Raw genomic sequence first — 10,665 nt, forward strand, 5'->3', positions numbered from 1 at the left:
TGTATAATACCCAGTAGAACATGCCATTATTGAATAAAGTTCCATCAATTCCAAACATTCTTCACCGTAGAAAAATGCTATGTTGCTCTGATGAGGCCAAATGAGGCCGAAACCATGGTCAGCATCTGCTTTTCTTCGGTGGAGCGTACTCCATTTCGGGCCTTGACGATGGCAAATTGGCTAGTTCAATTCAGATCCGTAACACTTGTTGATATTCATATCGTCGGGTGGTATGCATCTGAATTTATCCTTATTACAGTAAATATAATTCATATATTTGGTCGTATGTTAGTGCTACAGCCAATTGTTTTCGTTGAACAAATTTCTACATTTTTGTGTTGTTATTGAAATGTATCATTTATTAAGGAGCCCTGAGGATGAGTTTAAATAACTCGAAACGTCGGAATTTTGTATAATTGAGTTTCTGTAATACCACAAGACCAAAAAATCCTCAAATTTTACTACTTCTGTTGCTTCTGATACCTACCCTCGATATGATATTCGAAAGACGATTCAAGGTTTGAAATAACCGAATGATTATTGACATTTTACATAGGGCACTCCAATGTGCTGTCAGCCAAATCCCTTTAAAAATGGAGGATGGAGAACATAATGTCAAAGATTAAAGAAGAAGTTCAATCTCTTAACAGTTTTGAAAAAAAGTTGTGAAAGAAGAATTTGTGAAACGACGGTTATGTCGTGTATTAATTTCCCATTAGTTCTCAAAAGTTTCTCTTTGGTACAACATTATACTTGTGGTTATCTCTGTTGAAGTTTGAGTGTTAATCCATCATCTTTTCATCATCTTGTATACAAGAAAATGCGACAATTTAAACGCCAACAGGCATGTCGCCTATGGCAATAGCAGCTGCATGGAAGGTGGTGCCATGCTGCGCTGCTTTATGTAGTATATAGATTTGGAATCAGTCCTACAACATCGTCAAATAATTTTAAGACAGTTTTAGGGATTCTTTGTTCAAGATTGAAGAATTTTTATTTTGGCCTGAGAGAAATGACCTGAGAACAATGCCTTCATATTTTAAAGAGGCATTTGAAGAAAACACAACAGTAATTATTGACTATTTTGAAATCCGAACAAAGAGACCAAATGATATGTTGGCAGCTGCGCAAACATAGTCAATAATAGGAATTACACCACAGGGCTGTATTTGCTTCATCAGCGAAGGATGGGGGGACGAAGGACGAGCATCTGACAAAATCATCCCGCAACAATCGCAGTTGCTCGAAAATTTGTTGCCAGGTGATACTGTAATGGCTGACAGAGGTTTTTCAGTTAGAGAATGCGTTGAATTGTTCGAGCCTACTGTAAAGGTGCCCAGCAATAAAGAGATGTAGATCTTAATTACATCCTATAAAGTATTTGGAACGTAACAGAGCTATAACTTCTGTTCGAATTAATGTTAATCGAGTTATAGATAGGTCTACTAAGGCAAAATTCAAAATATTAGACAGGGTAATAATCCCGATTTCCAATGACTCTATTGAGCGTAAAAGGAGATGAATCAATACTTATCATATTCGTATCGTATGCTTTAATTAATTTATGTCCTCCAATTTTACCACCACAATTTCCTGAGTTGTTATTTAATTATATATTTCATACTTGTTACAAAGAATTTAATACAATTCAAGTGTCGACTATTATCTGCCTGATCTAAAATAATGTGCACATAATCTAAGTTATTTTTGGATTAAATTGTGAGGTGAGTGAAGTCTGAAGATGGGAAATACAATTTAATCACCTAAATATTCGAATTATAAAATTGATATGAATACGTTTTTCTCATATTTCAATATATTACTTCATTTACAGAAATGTTAGCTTATAACGGCGCGGTTTTTAGCGCACTTTCGCTCATAACGAACCAATTTAGCATTAATAAAATTAGTAATTATTTCCTGATAGTTGTTATCCTTTATTGCTGACTTTGCTATAGCGCACCGTTTTTGACTAACTCTTGAAGTTCGTTAGAGCCAAACATTACTTTTGAAACTGCTTTGATATCCTTAGGCTGTTTGTAATTGAAAATAGGGGTTTTGAAAGTGAAACTTTTTATTATTACTTTATATGACAAAAAGCCGCCTAAGCCGCTGAAACTATGAAACTGAATTCAACATTTTCATAAAGTATATCACTCTTAAAATATAGATTGTTGTACACAGTTATTACATGAAAAATCATTGGTTTCCCATCATGCAGTTCTTGACAAATGCATCACACAGAAACTTAAGAAGTCCATTTTGTGAAAAATTTTGCCAAGAGTTCAAGCATTATTACTTTTTGGTGAAATTATAGATACTTGTCTCTATGTTTGTGTCGGAAATCATCATCGAATTGGATGAAGAAATCTAAGGATTCCACAAATCGCCAACTTGTACATATGACATCGAAAATCGAAATGACGACATATTCGAACTATAATTTCAAATTGCTCACCCAGTGTTTTATTCTAATAATTTCTCAAAAGTAATAATGCAACCATAAAAAAAAACGGGGTGAGCTATTTGAAATAAGCCAGAATTTATGGTTTTGATATGGCGTCAATGTGTTGTCTCATTTCGAACACCCAGTATTGTTTTGAATAATTATGATAGATGTCTGTTGTATTCAAGCCAAAATCTCATTCCATTCGAAGTTATCGAGTTTTTTTTCGAGACCCTCGAAATTACGAAAAAGTGAAATATTTCCGAAACGGAAAATTTTAAGCACATAAGATGTCAAATAAACTGAGTCTTATTTCCACCATGCTTTCGAAATCTGCAGTAAAATATAGGGTGTTCCATAAGAAAGAACATATATTTGGTTCCTACTACTGAGACACCCTATATACTCAAAAAAATTTCTAAAAATAGTCCCAATTGACGTCAATGATCCCATGTTGACAAAAATTCGAATATTCTACTGTTTATGCGTAATCGCATATCGTTACCCTGTAGATTTTTATAAAATCTTCAGAAAATATTAGGGCTATTAACATGCAATTTTTAGGTTATGACTGCGTAGCGTACGACAAATTAAAATCCGCTCGATAGTTTCGGAGTCATAGTCATCCTCAATTCTTTTTCGATATCCGAAAAATTACTGACCTACATGAATTTGCACCCAGGGGCGGATAGAACCACCGGGATACCTAGGAAATTTCCGGTGGGCCGGTTGATTTTTCTGCCGGACGGTTGGCTAGTTCGAAACTTTTTACTCGTCTTCCGCGATTTTTCTCCGACGGATGCGGGATGATACGACCAAATGACGCCAATCGCAAGCAAATGTTGATATTATGAGACAGAATACAATATAGAAGCGGCTTAGGAAATGAGATGTAACTTGTGAACTTCTGTCATGAAAAGTAATTCAAGAAAAAGAAGGTGAATTTGTGCAAGAAATAGCGGCGACCATGTGGCACATGAATTATAAAAATATAGCTCTGTTTTTTTGGTTTATATATACGTATTTTAGCTACTTCTACCTACAACTAACAATATACTGTCTACAACCTCAACTGTTATTTGGTCAATGTTTTGCATATTTTATAGCAAGTGTAAACACTTGATGAAAGGACGTAGAAGTTCTTAAAATTATTTTCAGAATATGCTCTATAATTAAAAAAAAGCGCTTCTAAGTTGAAAAAGCGTGAAAATTCTTTATTTCTAACTCTTGTAAGCAGAAGATTCAGTTTTTGTTAATCATTTCAATTAATTTACATGCCCTCTATCTATTTAGACACATGAAAATCTTAGGAGCTCCTAGGGTCCTTGATTAATCCGAAAAAAATCGAGAAAATAAACCACTTCCCTGTAACCCTGATGTAACTATGATTTTATTGAGTGAAGACCGAGACCAACACATATTGCAGATGCCGCAATATATGCGCTCGCCAAAATGGTAGGCCTAGGGATATTCTCACTTGCGAGAACGATTCCAATTATAATAAAACAAAGATGCGATAACCTATCGAAAACATGTCCTAACTTTGCCGAGCTCCTTAAGGAAGCTGATTTTCCCTTCGAAGAATAGCTCGACAGAGCAAATGGACTGGAACTGGAAAATTCCTTCTACGGGGAAGAGATTCCAGAATGGTAGAGTCTCAAACGAAACTAATAAATAGATTAAATAATTCATCCGAAGGCTGGAATGGCGCGGACTACATTAAGACTCTACAACTCCGCCTTGATTGTCTGACAACGACAGACATTTCCTACAACCCTCCCAAGGCTAGAAAATGTAGAGATAGTTGCAACAGGGTGCAGAGTTTATCCCATGTCCTACAAAAGTTCCCCCTGGGACATACTTCAAGAATGAACAGACATAATTTCGTCGTCAAAAGACTGAAGGACAAAAAGGAATGGAATGTGGAAGAAGAACCCCATATACGAGACGGCAGAGGTGTTATGAAAAAACCAGACATCAGCCTACTCAACGAAGAGGAGGCTCTGGTAGTTGATGCTACAGTATCATGGGAATGTCCATGAGATCTCGGAGAAACCTATGAACTGAAGAGAATGGTGTACGACCAGCCGGTGTTCGTGTTGGTCCTCACGAAGAGATATCCGAACAGGACAATAAGCGTGCTTCCGTTCGATATCGGTGCCAGCGGCATGTGGTGTCGACAAAGCGAAGCTACCTTGACGACAATGAAGATCAACACGCGCGCCAACCGCCACCAAGGGGTGTATAACATCATACGAGGCAGCTGGACCATTCATGGCGACGTCGCCAAAAGAAGCTGGGAATAGTTCATCTGTAGATTGCTACCTCTGGCAAACAACAAACAACAAACAACCCAACCAGTCCAGTCGACTGCGGCAGTGGTTGTAGGTAATATGAGGAAAAGACAGATGCTTCTATTGCCGCCCCATCATGTAGTTTTTCATTCAAAATTTTGACAATTGGTAGATCTCCGAGCTTTTCGTCAGTAAATAGTAAATCTCATCAAGTTGGCCCCATCTAACGTAGACGAAATGTCTCCAATGCTGGGTGGTCTGTGGTCCGGGAGTGAAGCCATAGACAACCTATCTGTCTCTATTTATCTCTTGTATCTGTGCTGTGACGTCTCTTTCACAAAACTTTTTTTTGCACTGTAATTATTGTTTGTGCGAATGAATATTATATCTATGTGTATATTAGGAAGTGGAGCCCGATATACAGATATGTTGGCCCAGCATTTGTAACCATATCAATAAAGCCAAATATCAAATAGCCAAATGCCCAAATATATATGTTCAAATAAATTTTTTTAAATATATTATACCGAAAAAGTAAATTTTGTGGCTTCTTCGCTTCTGTCTATTTATATTCGAGCGTTTTTATCATTATTCCTAAATAACTGGCATAAGCAAGGTAATTCAAAATATTAGAAAATACAGAAGCTGGATATACTGTATGTTACATGTCATTAAATGATTATTGATACAAACATGCCTCTTGCCTTAGATATTCAAAAAATGATTTAAGCTGCCACTTGCCAGTTCGCGAGACACGGGGTGTGAAAGTTAAATTTGATATTGTGATGCAAAACAGTAGAATGCTATTCGACAGAAGCTTTCTTTCTTCTTCTCTGCCAACGCAGTATTTGAAGATGCACATATTGTAGTTCTAGTAATGTAGTAAAATACAAACATCCAAAAACCGGTTAAGGATTTTGTTATTCAGAAATAACCCATTTTCTACCAGGATGCATGGGTCTGCTTCTTGATATGGCTCATGATGGCTGCGTTCTATAAGCTTAACTGCTTAGCAAAAAAACCCTAGTTGTCAATTTTCTTGTTCCTCTAGAAAAATGAGTAGTTTTGTGGGTCTTTCATATAATTTTTTTTTGAGAAGCCCCTGCTTATATACAGTAATGTTTCATTTTCTTTCCTAGAAACCAGAAAACGAACAGAAATCAAATTGAGTGGGCATACTTTGCGTGCGGAAAGGCAATAAAAAAAATTTGTGGTTTCCCTATAATGTCAGCATGATATCCGTCTCCATCTGTCTGACAGAAAATTATTTTAGAGTTTTTTCTATTGTATTTTCTGGTGTATTACGATCCTTACGAAATTAGGCAAATTGAACTTGAATTTACCTATCACTATAGGTAAATTCAAGTTCAATTTGTGCCCAATTTCGTGAGGATCGTAATACACCAGAAAATACAATAAAAAAAACTCTAAAATAATTTTCTGTCAGACAGATGGAGCTTAAACTTTGCTCTCATCTTCAAAACGTTATTGTCATCCAAATACCTACTAGTTCCCCAACTTGGTCCGGTTTGTAGTTGAGGTCAGTATCTATTATATATGTCGTCTTTACCTGGGTGGGTACCGCTAGGTTAAGGAATTCATTAAACAATCGTACTCACGACTTCACGTAATTCGAATTCGAGTTCGAATGTTTTGCCCAAATTTCTCTGATAATTGAGTCGAAAATAATCACGAATGAAGATGAAGAATTCGTGGAAAAATTCAATTTTCTGTTCTGTATATCCATGACTTCCGAAAGAATGGTACTCATGGGAAAGTTATACAAGATACAAGACTCAAACTATCATGTCAATGATGCAAATACGAAGTTGTCATTGCACTCAAAATAGTTTTTTCATCATCTGTAAATATTTTCGTTCGAATAACAGTGAATCCGAATAACCCGAGTCTTACCACTGCACATCGGTATGAAGAATTACTCATATACAGGGTGACCCATTTTGAAAGATCCACTGAAATAACTGCTTGGAAAGAGCCTGGATGAAAAAAAAAATTTCCAATGAAAGTCTCTCTTAATCTTTAGGGCGACATCGACCTTGCAGATTGATTTCAACGTCCTTTCAAGGTCAAATATGTAGATTTATTGAAAGGGGCATATACATTTTCCATTGTAGAATATTAAGAAATAGATCACTAGTGATCTATTTCTTATTTCCATGTCCGCGGCAGATCGGTTACTGCCATGATCCGAACCTTTCCGCGCTTTTTCCCTTGCTTAATTATCGTAATATACCATATCTGCAATATGGGATTAAAGCATATGGATGCATACTGCTATCTTCGCTCTGAGAGTTAGGAAATTGAATTGGGTTGGTTCCCGTTTCTCTGTCAGATGTCGGTACGATGTATTTATACATCATACCCGCTACTGATATGGATTAGAGGGAGCCGGCAATTCATAGCATTTCGTTGACGAATGAGTTTTGTTGCTCTGACGAGGTCAAATAAGACCGAAACCATGGTCAGCTTCTACTCTTTGTCGACGAAATGAAAATTCTGGTAATACTTCGAGCGATGGTAGTTTGTTAGTTCGATTTAGATCGTAACATTCGTTGATTTAATTATCTGCGGATGTTATGCATCTGAATTAATTTGTTTATTGTAGAATATTATTCTGGAGAACATTTTGTCTCCTCCGTTTTTTCCATAAAAAGAGTTTCTCTGGAGTTATGACGAGTTTGATGCTAAACCAAAAAATGTTATATACTGTACAGATACTGCATCACAAGTTCCACCTGAATGCAGCACATAAATAGATGTACTGAATCTGCACAGTTTCTGCATTTTGAAAATTCAGTATTTGATAAACAGTTTCCTTGTTGATAATACTGCATTTTTGTTTCTGATATACAATTGCTGTATAGATTTTGTATTGATAATTCTACATTTCAAAAATGCCGTATTTGATATAAAGTTACTGCACAGTTTCTGTATTTATAATTCTGCGTTTATGAAATGCAATATTAGAAATATAGTTACTGTGTAGTTTCTGTATTGATAATTCTGCGTCTCAAAAATGACGCATTTTATATGCAGTTACTGCATAGTTTCTGTATTGATAAATCTTCATGATATTGCATTCTTCGTGATATATCTATGCAGTTTCTGTATTGTTGATTATGCATTTTGAAAATGCAGTGTTTGATATAAGATTAGTTTACAGTTTCTGTATTGATAATTCTTTATTTTTAAAATGCAGTTTTGGATATACAGTTACTGTACAGATTCTTTATTGATAATTCAACATTTTAAAAATATAGTATTGACTATACAGTTAAAGCACAGTTTCGGTGTTCATAATTCTTCATTTCGAAAATGCAGTTTTTGATATAACATTTCTGTGCAGTTTCTGTATTGATGATACTGCATTTTGAAAATAAAGTTTTTGATATAGATTGAATGAACAGTTTCTGTATTTGTAATTATGCGTTTATTGCAGAAGTGCAATATTTGAAATAAAGTTACTGTATAGTTTCTGTATTGATAATTCTGCATCTCAAAATGCCGTATTTTATATGCAGTTACTGCATAGTTTCGGTATTGACAATCCTTCATTTCAAAATGAAGTTTATGTGATATACCTACAGTTTCTGTATTGTTGATTCTGCATTTTGAAAATGCACTATTTGATAATTCTGCATTTCAAAAGTGCAGTATTTGATATACAGTTTCTTTATTGATAATTCAACATTTAAAAAATGCTATATTGGATATACAGTGACTTCACAGTTTGTGTATTGATAATTCTGCATTAAAACAATGCAGTGTTTGATATACAGTGACTGCACAGTTTATGTATTGATAATCCTGCATTAAAACAATGCAATGTTTGATATACAGTGACTGTACAGTTTCTGTATTGATAATTCTGCTTTTTGAAAATACAATTTTTGATATACAGTGAATGAACAGTTACTGTATTGTTTCTGTCTTGATAATTCGGCACCTCCAGTGCCGCATGCAATGCAATGTTTGATAAAGATTGACTGCACAGTTTGTGTATTGATAATTCTGCTTCAAAACAATACAATGTTTGATATACAGTGACTGTACAGTTTCTGTATTGATAATTCTGCATTTTGAAAATGAAGTTTTTGATACACAGTGAATGAACATTTTCTATATTTATAATTCTGCGTTAATTAAATGCAATATTCGAAATACAGGTACTGTATAGATTCTGTATTGATAATTCTGCATCTCAAAAATGCAGTTACTGCATAGTTTCTGTATTCATAATTCTTCATTTTAAAAAGCAGTTTTTGTGATATACCTATAGTTTCTGTATTGTTGATTCTGCTTTTTGAAAATGCATGCATTTTAAGAATGCAGTATTTGGTATGCTGATTAATTTACAGTTTCTGTATTTATCCATATAGAGTTTTTCCACATGAGTGCTGCATTTGAAGTGCAACTTGTTGTACAGTAATTGCAGTACTGTCCAGTTCAACCGGACATATACGGTCCATAAGTACAGTTACTGCATGCAATTCGCTTCATTCAAGTGCAACGCCGTGCAGTTTCTGTACAGTGGCTGGATTTCAGTGTTTTCTGGGTAAGAGATGGTCATGATAAAGTTTTTTTTTCAATATTCCGTAGGAATATACCTATGCAAAAGAAAAACCAGTTAGTTTCTTGAATTTGTTTTTTAACTGCCCACATTAATTTACACCGTTATAATATCTCAACGCATGCCGAATTTTAACGCTAATGCTACCACTACAATCAGATATGTTGGTAGGTAATTGCGAATTCCAGATGGTGCGTATAATTTCGAACAAAATTCTTTGGTATTTTTTTCTTATTCTTTCATTCTATTCTCATTATTCTTATGCTATTAAATTGATCTTCATTTGCATCTTACAACTGAAAAGTTATTTTCAATTTGTTATTTCTTACCATGAATCCTCACTTCATCAAATATGATCGGTAGTTTATTTTCAGAAGATTTTCATCATATATGGCAAAAACGAAAGAGACAAATGTTCCTATATAGCCTTTAAGAAGAGTAAGATTTTTCGAAGGACAACGTATACTCTCTATTCAGAAAATCTACCTGACCTGAAATGATATTGAAATCTAACTACAAGGTCAGATTAAATTCGATGTCCTCCCTGAAGACTGCTCACCAAGAAGTAAAAAATGTGGATCATTGAAATGGGTCACCCTGTATTATCCAATTTTCAGAACCACCGTTTTACCTTTTACCAAAACGACTAATGCTATATCAAAGAGTATGTTACTCTTTGGCTATACACTCCGTTGAACAAGCTATATTTATTTATAAATAAATATATTACAAAACGTAAACATGAACTTTAGGAATACGCATAAAATATATATATATATATGATTTTAAAGGTGTGAAATAACAATAACTGCATTGATTCGAAGATTTCATCACAGGAAGAAATGAACTCAAAAGAAACATTCATAGTTGATTTTTTTAAATTTTCATGTTATACTGAATACTAAGTGTTCGGTTTCGAATTTTTTCAAAATCTTTTAGACTCACAAGGTCAAGAGTTGCCGTTGAAGTTGAAAAATGTTGTTGATGGATAAACTGAAATCCACCTCAATCTTTTTCGATACGACGTAGACTTTTGAAAAGTTTGGAGACGAAAAGCCTTAGGGACCATTGAGGCTGCATTCTCCAACTGTTCTAAAATACACAGGTTGTGCCAAAAAAAAAATGAAGGGGCAAAGTAAATTTTTTTGCATGGAAAAAATGAGCCATAGTTTGTAAAACATTTCTAATGCCGGAAAATCACTGTTTGGGAGATACTTCGATGTTTCTTTAAAAAAATTTGATAATTTCGAGATTAGAGATATCAGTGTTAAGAGGTGTTGCGATCGTCTGATACTTACTAGAACTATAACGACAAGTTCTGAATTTTTTAATTA

Source organism: Coccinella septempunctata, chromosome 5 (genome assembly GCF_907165205.1).
Source record: "Coccinella septempunctata chromosome 5, icCocSept1.1, whole genome shotgun sequence".
Taxonomy (NCBI): Eukaryota; Metazoa; Arthropoda; class Insecta; order Coleoptera; family Coccinellidae; genus Coccinella; species Coccinella septempunctata.